Source organism: Macaca mulatta, chromosome Y (assembly GCF_049350105.2).
Source record: "Macaca mulatta isolate MMU2019108-1 chromosome Y, T2T-MMU8v2.0, whole genome shotgun sequence".
Taxonomy (NCBI): Eukaryota; Metazoa; Chordata; class Mammalia; order Primates; family Cercopithecidae; genus Macaca; species Macaca mulatta.
This window is the reverse complement of record NC_133427.1, coordinates 4,968,256-4,985,036: the sequence shown is the minus strand read 5'-3', so window position 1 is coordinate 4,985,036 and position 16,781 is coordinate 4,968,256. Positions and strand designations below refer to the sequence as shown.

Sequence of the window (16,781 nt, the reverse complement as noted above, 5' to 3'; positions counted from 1 at the left end):
ACACAGTGGACAAGTACAAATTGTGTGTTTTGTTTTAATAGTAATGATCAACTGTCCCCCAGTCTGCAAAAGTTTGGAAGCAGGGTCTATCCCTAACATGTGCTTGCCATTGGCTCTCTGGTATGTGGCAGTGTGCCTGTCACACAGCAGATGGTTTTCACAAATGGCACTGATCAAAGACAGAAGTGAATGCAATACGGAGTCATTAAAGGAATTTATACTTTAGTGTTTAGGTCCTGAAGAGCTGGGAAGAGTGACATAAATAGATTGAGCAGATGAAAAGTTTCATGTTCTCTGAATGGAGCTTTTAGGAAGTTTATTTTGTTTCCTATGAGGTAAATATCCAAGAGATTTGGCATAACACCAAAAACTGAACAAAAGTTTGCATTTTGGATCAAATACACATTGTTTAAGAAATAATACGAATTATATTTTTATACAGTATAGATAAAGCCACCTAAAGAAAATTTATAGAACAGCAAATGCCAGACTTTTCTTGTCATCATTCCCTAAATAATAGGGTAACAACTATTTACATAGCATTTACATTATATTAGATATTATAAGTAATGTATAATTTAAAATGTATAGGAGGATATTTGCAGGTTATATGCAAATACCACACCATTTTATGTCAAGAACTTGAGAATCTTCAGATTTTTTTATCTGCAGGGTGGGGAGGCCAGGTCCTAGAATCCTTAAGGTGCATTGTAACTTCAGTCCAGGTTGATGTATTTTTCCTGAAACTAACAGAATTATATTTTTCAAGGATATTCATCCAAGAAGAACATATTGTTGTTTCAATGTAACCAGCAGTTATTTTTCACCTGTAGTTTTAAAAATAACCTTAGTGCTAAGCTGAGTGCCAGACAGCTGAAACAATAGAAATGTCTTAAAAACCGAAACAAAACAAATGTCAATTCCGTTTCAAAGTTCTTGTGAAGAATGAAACTCATCATCAAAGAAGAAAAAATATGCAAGAGCAACACAGAAAGGAAACAATTTTACATGACTCTGAATTATATTACTATTATTATTATTAATTTTTTTAGACAGGGTCTCACTCTGATGCACAGGCTGGAGTGCAGTGGTGAGATCACACCTTACTTGCAACCTTCACCTCCAGGGACATTCTTCACTATGGTTATCTGCAAAGAGTATAACATGATGGAAATTTACAACTGGCTACACTGTACTTTAGGTGATACGTAATGACTAGAAGTGTTTTGTAGTCTTAGGTCTTTTATTTCCTTAACTGTTGTAGCTGTTGTATTCTTAATATAGGATGTTTTATAAATAAATAGAACTGAAAATTAATCAAGAAAAATCTTAGCAGAAACTAAAGTTGCACAGACAGTTAAAACCATGACTTGCAACATTTCTTAGCTACATCAGAATTTAACCTTATACCTTGGGAAAGGTAACATGCAATGGCTGCTCTTATGCACAAATGATTGAAAACTATTATTTGTGCTATATATTTATTAAGGGTTTTTGAAATTCTGATTTTACAGTTAATCACACCAGTCAAATAGGACTTCAGACCTCTCTGAGAACTTCTCCCTCACCAGGAGTCCTTCTTTGCAAAGTATTTTCATTAATGGGCATTTCAGTCTCTGTCAAAGTGTAAGATCTATTTGAATCTGACCAATCCTGTTCTCTAAACACAACCAGGATAAGAAAAGGGACCCAACATGTAATTCCAAATACCCACTCAGAATGTTTGTAAATGATAGCATTCTGACTAAAATGATATCGTATTAGTCAGAACACAACTCTGAGAACGCCTTTGAGAGCTATTCAATCCATCTTCTTGCTGAAAACCAGACAAATGTAACTCGTTAATGACATGTCATTGTCTCAATACTGAGAACTTTCCAAGGGAAAGAGGTTACAGTGTCCCTGTAACATGCTGCCTGACCACACTGACTTTTCCATCCCGAATTCCTAGTGAAATCTCTCAAAGCCATTCAAGAGCAAAGGTGTAAGGAGGAGCATGTGGTCAACTTTCAGATTTTCTGCCTGCTGACATATTATTCTCTAATTAACTAATTCCTCTATCAACTCTCTCCAACACATTTACCATGCCAAAGGAAAATATCAAAACCAGAAGAGAAAAACAACGCAGGGACCATCATCCTGCCTGAGTGTGAAGAAGGAAGATCACACATACCTTACTGAATTCCATAATACTTAAGGGCAGGACCAAGATGATGACACAAATTACATCATGGAAATGAGCATGTAGTGGGGAACTTAGATGTCCCACTAATGTGTGAGGAGAAAAGAAAGAATGTGATTGGAGGAGAAATCTAAGTGTCCAAAGATATCACCAAACCTCAAAATTACCACATCTGACTCTCTCTGGAATCATCAACTTGGTGGTCATGTATTTGAATAACATATGAAAGCCATCTGCAATAGTGTCAAGACAAGAGTCAGAGGAAAATTTGACATCCTGAGAATTACAAGTTAATAGCAATTCAAATTCAACAGTCACCCTTTGTAGATGAGTCAACTAGGGCTCAGGAAGTATAAAAATGTACAGAACATTACTGGTTCAAATAAAAAGAATATTTCAATAGTAAGTACAACTTACTTAAAGTCAAAGGTTTTGTTTCACATGCCAGGCTACTACTCATCCATCATGGTGGCAAGTTCTCAGAAAAATTAGTATCTTCTTTTCTCAAATGAGAAGAATAAAGTCTTTATAAGATAATCTCAGAGATGTCTGTGAAGAAGACCATTCAAGGTCAAGGCTATAGTCTAACTGTCAAGATGCCAAGTTCATTGATGTGAATGCTTTGAACACAATGAGTGATTTTCTATAACGTAGAATAAGGTCTCAGAGAGATCTGGGGTCCCACCTAGAGGTTGATTAATCCCAATTAATCAAGGGATTAGCCATGGAGAAGTCAGAATTCTAAAATCTCGCAGTAAGTTTTCATGTAGCAATAAATAAAGTGGCTTCTAGTTGCTTATAAATAAGAGCCGCCTAATTAATTTCTACAACATATGGTTGTTTCAAGTCTTTGCAAAGGCGTAATATCCATGTAAAGCATAGACTCCATACAGTTGTTTAATGCAGGGTTACACTAAATTAGATTCACATATCAAAACCCTACTTGGAGAAAATGAAAATCCAATACTTTTAAGTGCTATTTTTAATATAATTTCAAATTCAGTTTCAATTTCCTATGGCTGCCATGGCAAAGTACCACAACCCAGAGGGCTGAAACAGCAAAAACTTATTGTCTCTCGGTTCTGGAGACAATAAATGTCTCTGACTTACAATACCAAAGTATAGCAAGACCATGCTGTTTCTGAAAGGCCCTAAGGGAAGATGGGCTCCATTATTTTCTTTGAACTTCTGATAGTTCTTTGCCTTGTGGCAGCATTCCAACCTTCACATCCATGTCCTCACATCTCTGGATGTCTGTGTTAAAAGTTTCCCTTTCTATAAGGACACCTGACATATTGGATTAGGGGTCCACCCTCCTCCAGAATGGCTCCTCTTAACTAATAACATTTTCAATAACCTTATGTCCAATTAAGGGCACTTTCTGAGGTACTGGGAATAAGGACATCAACATATGGATTTAGGGGTACATTATTAATCCAGAAACTGGTGAAAATAAATTAAAGCCATAGGACAAATACTATGTTGTTTCAACCACACTTCAACATGCAACCCAATGAAGAATCTCTGCCTTAATATGTTCATGTATGTTTTTTCCCAAATTGCTTCAAATCACTATCAATGTTTATTTTTTCACTTTGGCCTCCTTGCCACCTCCCACCAAATGTGAGAACATGGTGTTTTGTTAACAACCCATATGTCCATCTCACTGACAATGTTTTTTGCTTTCATAAAGTATGTCAAACTTAGAGCATGTAAGTACATCCTAAGAAGGTATTTGTTATACATAATGTAAACTGTTTAGACTCATGTAGTCTGGTTTTCATTAAAACAAATTGCTTGAATAAGCATGGAAAAACCACACAGTCATGATGAGGTGATTTGGCAAAGCACACAAGTCTCCCTAAGTGTAACCAATCAACTCATAAAAATGTTGCACCCCTGCTGAGACCTTCAGCTTTATGCTACTGACCTTTGTTTCATACCTAGACCTTGATTACTAATGATCCATTCTCTCCCAGGAGAAGGGTTCTTCATCTTAAACCTACATTCCCTGAACACTTACGTTCAGAGGAACTGATAAAGGCTTTTTCATCCATCAATAAGTTGGAATCAAACTCATGTTTCAAGAGATGGCAGCCAGATTGTGACTCCAGCCCCTTCATTTGACAAATGAGTCTACTGATTCTAAGTGAGCCTGCTGAGGACACCACTACTGACTTCTACTTAGTAAGCTCACACTTAATCAACTGTACGTAACCTGAATCAAAAAGGGCTGCTTGGGCTGGGCGTGGTGGCCCACACCTGTAATCTCAGCACTTTGGGAGGCGGAGGAGGGCAGATCATGAGGTCAGGAGATCGAGACCATCCTGGCTAACACAGTGAAACCCCATCTCTACTAAAAATACAAAAAATTAGCCGGGCATTGTGGCAGGTGCCTGCAGTCCCTTCTACTTGGGAGGATGAGGCAAGAGAATGGTGTGAACTCAGGCAGTGGAGGTTGTAGTGAGGTGAGATCACACCACTGCACTCCAGCCTGGGCGACAGAGCGAGACCCCATCACACACACACACACACACAGAGAGAGAGAGAGAGAGAGAGACAGACAGAGAGAAAGCTGCTCAAAGAATGTTCAAGCTGGGAGATGGAGAATGGACAGTTCCAAAGCTAGAACTTAGCACCTCTTATCAAGCAGAGAAAGGCACCAGAGAGAAGTCTGACAGCACGACCTACTGAAGCAGTGGCTTTCAAAGTGTGGTACTACAACCAGTGATATCAGCTTCACCTGGAAGCTTTTGAAACATGCAAATTCTGGTGTTTCACACTCATAGAATCAAAACTCCTGGGGTTGGAGAGCAATGAGCTGTTTCACAAGTCATCCAAATATGGCTGATCAGAATCCTAAGGCCCTATAAGCTTAGAGAATGCACAAAAATTATGCTATTCTATAGTTTACACAAGGCATTTCATGATGCACTTTCAGTTTTTTCTGGTCCTACTTCATAGATAAAATGCCTTTGGATAATATGGATATGCTTCATTAACTGCTGTCCAAAACCTCCGCTCCCTGCAAAATGGTGTTAAGAGTCAGGTTTCTGGAAAGCAGTAGCAACTTATCCATAGACTTAATACAAGCAGTGCCCTCTAACACTTTCATAAGTCTCTGTATCATAGCCCTAACATTGTATACCATTAACTGAAACATACCAGGTAGGTTAGAATATCAAATGTGATATAAAACTTATAAAACATCCAGCAGAGTGGCTGCTTCTTAGTAATCTTCCAGGCAGTGCTAACTACTGTATTACCATTGCGCATATTATTCTAACACTTTTCATGTCCTGATTGCATCTTGCAGGGCAGGTGCTTCTCTCCCCCACTGGATGCATGAGGGGTTGATATCAGGAAGGTGGTATAATCCACCCTACCTACCCATCTACAAAGCAGCAGAGTCTGGATGCAGAACAGATCCACCCAATCCCAAAGCCCACTTCCCTGTTCCATAACTCACAGATTCATAGCTCCTCTTCACTCTGCTAACCTCCCACATATATTATATTTTTGAGCCTTAAATAGCTCCATGCTGAATGCCCTGGACAAAGCATCCTGGAGCTAGATACTGACATTTCATGAGGCGCTAACATGCACTGTTCCTTTTCGTGAATGAACAGAAGCATTCAGTTGTGAAATAATTAGGTTTCCATCCCATCTTCCTTGCTGTATGACATTCTGAACAATTCCAGGTCAGAGCAGTGCTGGATTATTCAGGTACCCTTGGTCTGTATTCCCACCTCTATGCCTCAGTACTGAGTCCCTTGTGTTTTTGGGAGTGGTTGACAGCCACTGCATGCAGGAGTGGCAGAAGCAGCCTGCAGACCTGGAGGTACCAGGTGTGCACATCTACCCACCGCTTTTCGGTCTTGTTACTGAAGTGCTGGGCAGTGGAGGAAAGTGGGGACAACTGGGGCAGAGACTATTAGAGTTTAGATTCCTCTGCTGAAGAGGAAAGTCACAGCAGGCGAACAATAGCAGGTCACAGTCCCAGGGAATCTGAGTCACTGCCAAGTGCATAGGTTGGGCTCACCTGAGGCCAGACCTGACAGCTTTCATACTTGAAAGTCCACATACCTGACTGGCATCCAGGTTGGAGGCCAGGCAAGCTTCTCCCATCCTTACACATGGCCTGAAACTGTGCAAAAGATGGAAACAGGCACATGCTCCAGAGACAGCTTTCTGGATGGGCTCATTTGTAGGAGTTGGAGGGGGTGAGGTGACCCTGTTGCAAAGGAGTCCTCCTAAGACTTCTTGTAGCCCAGCCTTTACAAGTAGATTAATAAACACCACATCCAGTGTCATCAGTTGGCTGCAGCCTGATGGCTCCATCTTGCCTCGCTCCTCTTCTCTCCTCTCCTCTCCTGTTCTTTTCTTCTCTTTTCTTCCCTTTTTCTTTTCTTTTCTTTTTTCTTTTCTTTTCTTTTCCTTTCTGTCAGAGTCTTGCTCTGTTACCCAGGCCACAGTGCGGTGGCACGATTTCAGCTCAGTGCAACCTGCACCTCCCAGGTTCAAGTGACTCTCCTGCCTCAGCCTCCTGAGGAGCTGGGACTACAGGAATGTGCCACCAGGTACAACTAATTTTTCTATTTTTGGTGGACACGGGGTTTTGCTATGTTGGCCATGCTGGTCTCCAATTCCTAACCTCAAATGATCCACCTGCCTCAAATGCAGGGATTACAGGCCTTGAGCCACTGCATCCAGCCCATCTTCCTTCCTTTTCTTTTTTTGTTCTGTTTTGTTTTTTGAGACAGAGTTTCACTCTTTCACCCAGGCTGGAGTAGAGAAGAGGCACAATCTCAGCTCACTTCAACCTCTGCTTCCCAGGTTCAAGCGATTGTCCTGCCTCAGCCTCTGGAGTAGCTGGAATTATAGGTGGCCGCCACCACACCTGGCTAATTTTTTTGTATTTTTAGTAGAGACAAAGTTTCACCATATTGGCCATGCTGGTCTCGAACTCCTGACCTCAGGTGATCCACCCGCCTCGGCCTCCCAAAATGCTAGGATTACAGGCAGGAGCCAGTGCACCTGGCCCATCTTCCTTCTAATTGTTAATAAATAAATAAATAAATAAGCCAAGTTGTGGTGAACAGAGAAGCTTGGGGTTTTGTAAGGAGAGTGTGTTGCTGTCTTTTACATCTTAAGAAAGCTTAATCCCTGCCATTTAGATAAGTCAATTTAGGCATTACCAGGTTAGGGTTAAAGCTCCCAGAATGGCTTTGCAATTGATGACAAAGCACTTATTGAGTCCTAACTAATTTGCAGCTTATTTCACCCCCAGCTAATTAAAATGTAATCAGGATTGTCTAACAATGTACATTCCGTCAGCAGTTTTTCTTCCGAAGAGAAATCATGCCAAGGAAACCACAATAAAAGTCTTTCTCGGGGAACTGGCTTCATCTAAACTGCTGCTTTAGCCACTAAAACTGTAAAACAAATAAATTACAGCACTGACAATTTAAAAGAAAAAAAAAAAGCCTATTCTCCGGGAATAGGCTGCCCTGTTTTGTTTGTTTTCTGTTGTTTCAAACAACAATGTGGCATCTTCTCAGGAGAGTGACTTTCATGGTAGGGCACGGAGGGTTGGAAACCAGGTGGCTGGGGACCGGGCTCTCTCCTGGCTCTGTCCAGGGTGTCTGGGTAATTTCACCGCAGGAGGTGAGCACTGGGTCTTCCATTCCCTGAAGACCCAGGAGGACTGCAGAGTGTGCCCATTTCTCTGACTCCCAGGAGATACTCTTTCTATGATTTGGAACAAACACAACGGCACATTCGAGCACGCGCCGGCTTTGCCAGCAGGTTCAAGATCATCCCCGAGGGTTAAGGGGAATTACTTCCACACTCCACCCTTATAATATCGCCTTCTCTGGCAGCTTAATTTCCAGGGCCTCCTCTTGACGCCCTCCCCTCCTCGGCAGGAGAAGACCCCAGTTTTAAGAGCCAAGGGCTGGCTTTCCTGTTCCCGCCCAGCCAGGAAGTCAGCCTCCCGCCAAGCACCCACCTCTCCTTTTGGTCCCCCTAGAATTTCCCTGAGGCGAGAAGTTGGAAACTTGGAACAGGTGGGCACCTAGGTACAGAGTAAGAAGGAGAGGAGAAGCTGAGAGAGGTGAAAAATAAATGAAGGGTTTCAGAACTCGCGCGCTCCACAGGGCTGAAAGAGGTAGCAGCCGCACTCTGCGCCCACCGCACCAGGAGCCTCCGCTAAAGTCCGGCAGGGAATCCGAACCACGGTGCAGGGTCCGGGCAACCCTCAGGAGCAAAGCGCGCGGTTCCTGCACACTCCCATACACATGAGCGCGCGCGCGCGCGTACACACACACACACACACACACACACACACACACACACACACACACACACACACACACACTCCTCTACTCGCATGTTGAAAGAACCTAAGTATGGGTTTGGGGGACAGTAACCTCGGAACACGTCCCTGGAGTTTCCAAACACCGTCCCGCCGAATCCCCTGTCCCCGGCACTTCTCTGACGCTCTACGCTACTGTACAAGACCTTGAATCTTCAGGGACTCCGAACTGAGGCGCGCACAGCCACCTGCACCCTCCAACACGCGCATACACGCACCCTGGAACACGACTTGGCACAAGTGCCCTGATTAGGGAATCCAAGGTTCGGTAGCGAGCTCTCGGCCCGCGGAGGGTGAAAATCATCGTTCAAAAGTGAAAAAGTGTCGGCCCGCGGGCACCTGCGGAGCTGGGGCTCGAGGCATGGTCCCCGGGCGCAGCCGGGGGCGCCTCCCAGACTCCCTTCCAGTGCCCCTGGGCGCCTGGGACTTCGCGGGAGTTGCCAACCGCCCGGAGTCTCGCGCACTCAATTCCCGGGAAACCGCCACATCCACACACCCACCCTTGGCATTCACTACTCTCCCTCCTCAAGGAAATCGCCTTTGTTTTCCTTCTGGGAAGGACGCAGTTGGCGCAAGACGCCTAGGGCTTCTTTTTCATTTCGGGAGCCGGGAGGAGGCTGCAAAACAGGGTTTAAGCACCCCGACTGTAAGATCCACGCCCAGGGGAAGCCAGGATCAGCCCGCTGCGCTGGCGGAAAACTTGACGCGCTTAGGCTGGTCGCCGCGCGCCCGGGTGCACAATCGCCGCGGCGGCAGCCCCAGAAAGAATCTGGGGCGGGCTGCAGTCTCCACGTACCTGGAAGTCCGAAAGAAGGCAGAGATGAGCATGATCTGCAAGCTTACGCACCTGGAGGCGCAGCGGGCGCGCAAGACGCTCCCGACAAATAGCGACTAGTCCAGCCGCCTCGCAGCAGTTGCGCTAGGGCTGGCCGCCAGGCAGCCCTTGGAGGCCGCTAGCCAGAGGCAGAGGGTCAGGACCGCGCCAGGCACCCCCGGCACCATGGCTGCGGATCCGGGGCGAGGGGGCGGGTCGATGCTCCCTGTTCCGCGCCAGGGCCGCACTGCTGGGGACCAGGCAGCCGCAGCTACTACGCCGGAAAGTTTGATTCTTCAAAATCCATCCAGGCACTCCCAGCCCACCTCGCTCCCGGCTTGCCCTCCAGGGGTGGGGTAAGGAAGACAGGCGGCCGCGCCATTGGCTGGAAGGCGTGTGAGTGACAAGGGGGCTGGGCGCAGTGCCCTTGGGCGGGTCTCTGGGACTGAGAACCTGGACACTCCGCGGGAGGGTGGTGTCTAGCGTCTCTCCACGCACGCCGGAGAGGCCTGGGGAAGCCCCCACGCAGGCGCGTCCCTGTGCGCACCAACCGCTTCTTGCCCCTCCTACCTTCCCCCTCCGTCCAGGTGTGAGCAGGCCCAAGCCCCCCAAGAGGGGTGCCCCCATTAGCAGGACGGAAGAGGCCTCAGGACCACAAGGGGCGTCCTACCTTCCTTTAATTCCACTTGGTTTGTTTCTTGAGGCGTCTGTTTTTCCTTTTTTTTTTTTTCTTGTTTTTTTTTTGGCACGGAGTCTCACTCTTGTCTCCAAGCTGTAGTTTAGTGGTCCGATCTCGGCTCACTGCAACCTCCGTCTCCCGAAATCGAGCGATTCTCCTGCCTCAGCCTCCGGAGTAGCTGGGACTACAGGCTGGCATCACCACTACGCACTTTTGTATTTTTAGTAGGGCCGGGTTTCACTGTGTTGGCCAGGATGGTCTCGATCTCCTAACCTCGTGATTTTCCCGCCTAGGCCTCCCAAAGTGTTGGGACTACAAGCGTGAGTCACCACGCCCCGCCAGGCGTTTGTTTTTCTAATAAGCCTTGCACACCCACATTGAGTGATTTATTCAAAATATACTTGCGACTTAACCCTCTTTCTTTCCCCGTGATTTGCCCGGACCCTCTTGACTCAGTCTTTTTAACTTTGATATGACTGCTCTGGCCTCTCCTGTCTTTTCCAGTGCTCTTTTTGCACAAGAGTTCTCTTTCCGCAGCCAGGATCCTGTTACAGAAAGACAGGAGGCATTGATAAGACACAACGTGTAACAAAGCTTTACATTCCCCTGAGCTCCATCAGGAAGTTAGTCCCCTTGCAGGTAAGAAAGCCCAGAGAAAAAAGACCCAAGCACACTCCTATTGGAAAGGACAACAACTGACTGCTGTTCCTTTGCTCTGACATCTCCACTGTCTCCTACCCAATTGCACTTTCACCTTCGAAAACATAGGATCTCCATAAGCACCCAGCTAAACACAGTCAGAGTATCTAGATGCACTCGCTCTACTCAAAGCTACATCAGAAGGCTCGAATCCTCTTTGCACAAAGCCTATATAGTTGTTTTGCAATTTCCCACCCTTTCCCCGATTCTTATACATAGGTTCCAGGTGTGAACAGGCCCAAGCCCACCAAGAGGGGTGCTCCCTTTAGCAGGAGGGAAGAGGCCTCAGGACGGCAAGGGGTGTCCTACCTTACTTCAGTTCCATACGCTTTGTTTCCTGAGGCGTCTGTTTTTCTTTTCTTTTTCTTTCTTTCTTTTTTTTTTTCTTTTTTTGAGATCTGCAATTTCTGCAATTTTGAGATCTGCCTGTTAACAAATTGCAATGACAACCATCTGCAGCTATCCTATTATGAGTATTTTTCAAGTACATCATCTTACATGTGTATTTCTTCACATAACTTAAACCTGCAAGGCCAGTCGAATGAATTGGCACTGATGTGTTTCTCAGCAAATTAGAAAATCAGGGTCATTTTGTTCACAAGGTTCTATAAGAAGAGCCAGTTTCAGGGGCGTGCAAGCTGTACAGTGGTGCAGTCCTACTCTTAGAAGGGCTTTTCTGCCATCACTATCTGAAACTCTTCATAATTTTTGAACAAATTTCCCTGAATTTTCATTTTGCATGAAGTTTCACAAATTATGTAGCTGGCCCTATCTGTAGGTTTTAGCCATGACAATCCTTTACTTCAAGGGTCCCCAACCCCCAAGCCTCAGACCAGTACATGTCAGTGGCCCGTTAGGAACTGAGCCACACAGCAGGAAGCGAGTGGCAGGCCAGGGAACACTACTGCTCTTCCTCAGGTCAGATCAGTGGCAGCATTAAATTCTAATAGCAGCACCAACCTTATAGTGAACTATGCATGCGAGATATCTAGGTAGCGTACTCCTTATGAGAATCTAATGCTGGGATCTGAGTGTAATAATTTTATCCTTAAACCATCACCTGCTGCCTCCAGGTCCATGGAAAAATTGTCTTCCATGAAGTCAGTCCATGGTGCCAAAAATGTTGGGGACCACTGCTTTACTTGGGCTGGAAACTTAGTAATTTTAGGCTAAGCTTACATGAGTTGTTTTAAAATTGCCCAGAATTACAAATGGAAATCTTTTTTTATATATGTTAAACAAAATTAATATTAATGAAGAGTAAAGAAGCTAACTATAGTGACCCCAAGTAGGCATGTGTCAATAAATAATGAAGTCTGAATAGAGAGACTGTCTTCTAAATGTTGTCACTTTCATTTATGAATTACTAAAAACATTTCCAAAAGCTGTAGGGGATCCTTTCCTAGTGTTTGTTTGGAGTTTTAAAGTTAAGCAAATATGTGGTCTTGGTGAAGGCAAAGATATTATGTACACTAACATTTTCTTAGGTATCTTAATTTGATTTATAATTTTGCATGTCATATCATGAAATGCATATTCTGGAAAGTGAAATCACAAGGACAAGCATGCTGAGCTTTTAAAAACAGCCTTTGGATGTTCACAAGGGTCGCTGTATTAAAAAAAAAAATGTGTGTCCTTCTTATATGGTTCCATAGCATATTAATTTCTATGAATAAATGCATTTTATACTAAACCACAAAGGAGAACAGTCAGTTATTAAAAGGAAGCTTGGGCTTAAACATATAGGGCCACCTTATTATGCATATGTTAAAATAATACTTGCAGTTATATTGCTTTCTTCCTTTAGAATAATCACAGACTTCCTCTGTGATTATGCAGGTCTCTCTATTATTTATTTTAATTGCAGCTTAAAGCAACTTTTAAAAGGGAAACATTCTAGTAAAGTCAGAGTAACAGTCAAATTCCAGTAATTTTTTTCACTCTGCCCATGTACACCTAATTTATTATCGAGCTCACCTTCCAAATTGAAACATGGAAGTTCTCTGACTTTTGACATAGCCAGGTAAGCCACACCCTAAGTTCATGAAAGCCAACCTAGGGGAGGAGAACACTAAGAGTATGCTGAGGAAATTATGGATAAATAGATAGGACCCTCAGGTGCAGCTAGTAAGAAGGTGTTTAGTATGTCTTTCTCCGAGTCTTCCTTGACCCCCATGATTGAAATTTGTCTAGTGAAGAATCGAACCTTACACTAATGTTGGTTTTACTTAAATAGACAAACACACATTTGAAGGGAGTAGAAAAGTATCTTAATTGTCTCTTACTTATATCTACATGAACAAAGACCAAAATTTGTGGTTGTCTTGGTCAGGCTGTAGAGGAATCACATAAAATAAAGCCTTCATTCACAGTTTCAAGTTTTGTGTTTTTTTGTTTTTTGTGTTTTGTTTTTCTGTTTTTTTGAGACTGAGTCTTACTCTGTTGCCCACACTGGAGTACAGTAGCACCATCTTGGCTCACTGCATTCTCTGCCTCCCAGGTTCAAGCAGTTCTCATGCCTCAGCCTCCTGAGTAGCTGGGATTATAGGCACCTACCACCATGCCTGGCTAATTTTTATGTTTTTGGTAGAGACAGGGTTTAGCTATGTTGGGCAGGCTGGTCTTGAACCCTTGACCACAAATGGTCTGCCTGCGTCGGCCTCCCAAAGTGCTGGGATTACAGGAGTGAGCAGCCACCCTGCCCAGTCAGTTATCGATTTCTTTTTCTTTGTTTGTTTCTATTTTTCTGCAAAAAAATGAAAAACATCTGAAATCTTTACTAGACTCCAGGACCATAAATTCAGAGATTCTGAGTCAGTACATCTAACGTGAGAAGTTGAAATATCAGTTTTTAAATCATACCTCAGGTGATTCTGTATAAATTCAACCAGGGACTATACTTTGAGGGATATTTGATTTTAGAAGTACATCTGAGGAGCACCTTGGAGCCCTGGGCAGGAGGATCACTTGAGCTCAGGGGTCTGAGACCAGCCTGAGCAACATGGTAAAACCCCATCTCTACACAAAGTGCAAAAATTAGCCAGGCGTGAACATATGTGGTCCCCAGCAACTCAGGAGGCTGAGGTGGGAGGATTGCTGGAAGTCGAGGCTGCAGTGAGCCCAGATCACTGCATTTGGTGAACCATTTGGTTCAACCTTGATGACAGAGCCAGACCCTCTCTCAAAAAAAAAAAAGATATATCCATTAAAAATTGTACAGATATTATAATTTAAATAGCATCTATGATTTAATTTTGTTTAAAGTATATTTTTTAGATGTGTGTTGCTATGGATTGGACATACCAGTCTATTTCTTAACAATCAAATGGACATATTTTTCCAATACCTTTAACCAAGGCTTTAGACTCCTTGTTTTTTCAGGCTAGAAGTTTGCCTTTTTAAAGGTCTTCCAGCTATGCTGGATAAAGACAAAGTGTGAAGGTAGCAAGTATAATCTTTATCTGACATACCTCTCTTGGAAAAGCAAAATAAGAACTCATACAAAACTTGGAGAACAAATAGTTAAATATGACAGGATTTAGGAGTCATGAACAGAACAATGTCATTCCTGGTTTTGGTTATCAGGAAAAAGTGAAGTAAAGGAAAGAAGGTCACAGATGAGGTCTCGCTTCCTTTCAGTTGCCTCCGTTTGATGACACAAGAGTGTGCATCTTCTCATAGAGACTGCAGTTCACTTCAGGAAAAGTAAAAGTGGCAAGATTAAGGAGTGTGCAAGTATGCTAGCCCTTACCCATACTTCCACACTCTCAAGTGAAGTTCTCAGGCTTTGCTAGCTCAGCTCTGCTAATACTGTTCTTTAACTATTTTCCTTCTCCTCCAGACTTGGTTCTCTTCTGTTCAGCTTTCAATTGCGTCATCCAACTAATGCCAAAAGTGAAACACACACAGACACACACACGAAAAATAAATGATGAAATGCATGCACAGGATACAATTAAGAATCAAATGGATAAGGCTGGGCACGGTGGCTCACTCCTCTAATCCCAGCACTTTGGGAGGCCGAGGCGGGAGGATCATGAGGTCAGGAGATTGAGACTATCCTGGCTAACACAGTGAAACCCTGTCTCTACTAAAAAAAAAATACAAAAAATTAGCTGGGCGTTTTGGCGGGTACTTGTAGTCCCAGCTACTTGGGAGGCTGAGGCAGGAGAATGGCATGAACCCGGGAGGTGGAGCTTGCAGTGAGCCGAGATTGAGCCACTGCACTCCAGCCTGGGCGACAGAGTGAGACTCTGTCTCAAAAAAACAAACAAACAAAAAACAAAACAAAACAAAAGAATCAAATGGATAAATGTCAAATTTGCGTCTTTTGCAATGTGGCTTCAGGCAAGAATGAGATTCATGTGCATGGTAATGTACCCATGTGGTCTCTGATGGCCAATTTAATGATTTTACAAATAACAATTATTGCTTTTGGCATAGGGTATTTTAACATACACTCTTATTTGCACAAAAGACCATCACATCCATTTATAGTCTTCTACTTTCTTTTACTATCTTGCAAGGCTAGACACCCTATTTGGGTATAATTTTAGCATGTAACACATTTTCCCCTTCAACAAGATTATAAAAATTTAGTTGCAGTCCATACAGTTTAAAGAGATCACTTTTGTCAGTCACCAAGATGTTTCCTAAGATTTTACAAAGTTTCAGAATTGTGTTTCCTATTATTTTCTGCACTGAAGACTATTTTAAAGATATTTTAAACTTATTTTACAAAATATACAAAGAATTGTCTAATACTATGACTTCTAACTACCACCACTTCTCAAGAATTTCTCTTTGCCCTTTCATGTCATGTCACCATCAATCAGTGTTAAATTTGTTTACTTCCTGCTCTACACTTGTGCTGAAAATGCAGACTAGGTCATGGCTGGTTTTATTCCTGGATGCAATCATTACTAAAGTTAAAATAATTACAAATAATAAAGTGTGTCATAGGGTGCATGTTCACATGTCAAAGGCAATTATCTGGTGATGGCTATGGTGATGTTTGGCTGTGGGTGTGATTTCCCTCTCAAAACTCCGCCGTGAATCTGTCTCTCTAGAACATGTGATGGCCTCTGTTGATTCTGGTGTCTTACACAGCAGAACAGATGCTGCACCCAGCAAAGAAGGTGGAGTTTTGAAACCCAGTGGTTTCATAGGCTGCTTGATGCCAGTAAAACTGAATACTTGCCCCAGTGACAAGGCAGTTAACTAATTTTATCCACTTCTAATGTTATCAATGCTACTATAAGCAATCATAAATACTTAGGGCTCTCATGTCAAATTCTACATATAAGCCATAGATACTGAAAAACATATAAATAGTTAGGAACACTTAAAGTCAAATATGGGAGGCTACTTAAAAATATAAACAGTAACCATTGTACTTCTGGTTCTTGACATGACAAAATGTTACTGGCTTGTACCTAAACAAATACTTGGAGAAGCATAAACCAATTAATAGAAGCATAAGTTTAATGAAGTCTTAAATGATATAACTTTTAATTAAAAATGACATATGTAACTTTTGAGTGTCCTACTTTTCAGGTGACATGCATAATGTACTTTCAGTAAAATTTGTACTTAACATTTTGTAAAGTGAGGCTTTTTTGAGGCAGTTTAAAATACAAAGTTCAAATAAATAATCGTGTTTATTCTGAATTTCATGTTTAAACATGAAGATAAATCCACAGGTGCTCTTCTGAGTTACTGAAACTCTATTCTATTAAAAGTCAGCCAGTCGCAGTGGCTCATACCTGTAATCCCAGCACTTTCCAAGAGGGAGGCGGGCAAATCACAAGGTCAGGAGTTGGAGACCAGCCTGGCCACCATGGTAAAGCCCCATCTCTACTAAAAGTACAGAAATTAGCTGGACGTGGTGGCTGGGGCCTATAGTCCCAGCTACTTGGGAGTCTGAGGCAGGGCAAGCGTTTGAACCCGGAAGGCGGAGGTTGCAATGGGAGATGGTGCCACTGCACTCCAGCACGGGCAACAGAGTGAGACTCCGTCTCCAGAAACAAAA

The 16,781-nt window shown here is 43.2% G+C and overlaps 1 protein-coding gene across 9 annotated transcripts in view; it reads right to left on the bottom strand.

The window, feature by feature from the left end:
• Window positions 1-16,781, bottom strand: part of LOC106995406 (thymosin beta-4-like) — a 212,177-nt gene that overhangs the window by 148,558 nt on the left and 46,838 nt on the right. For 5 of the 9 annotated variants that reach the window (XR_013413257.1, XR_013413262.1, XR_013413260.1 and 2 more), the window contains 2 exons: window positions 11,060-11,157; window positions 10,043-10,596 (listed from right to left, as the gene is read on the bottom strand). The exons of 1 other annotated variant lie outside the window; for it this stretch is intronic. The gene's annotated coding sequence lies outside the window, so the exon portion shown is untranslated. Of the gene's footprint in view, window positions 1-6,581; window positions 10,018-10,042; window positions 10,597-11,059; window positions 11,177-16,781 lie in introns of those variants that run through there. 3 more of the 9 variants (XR_013413263.1, XR_013413261.1, XR_013413265.1) reach the window with 3 other exon arrangements.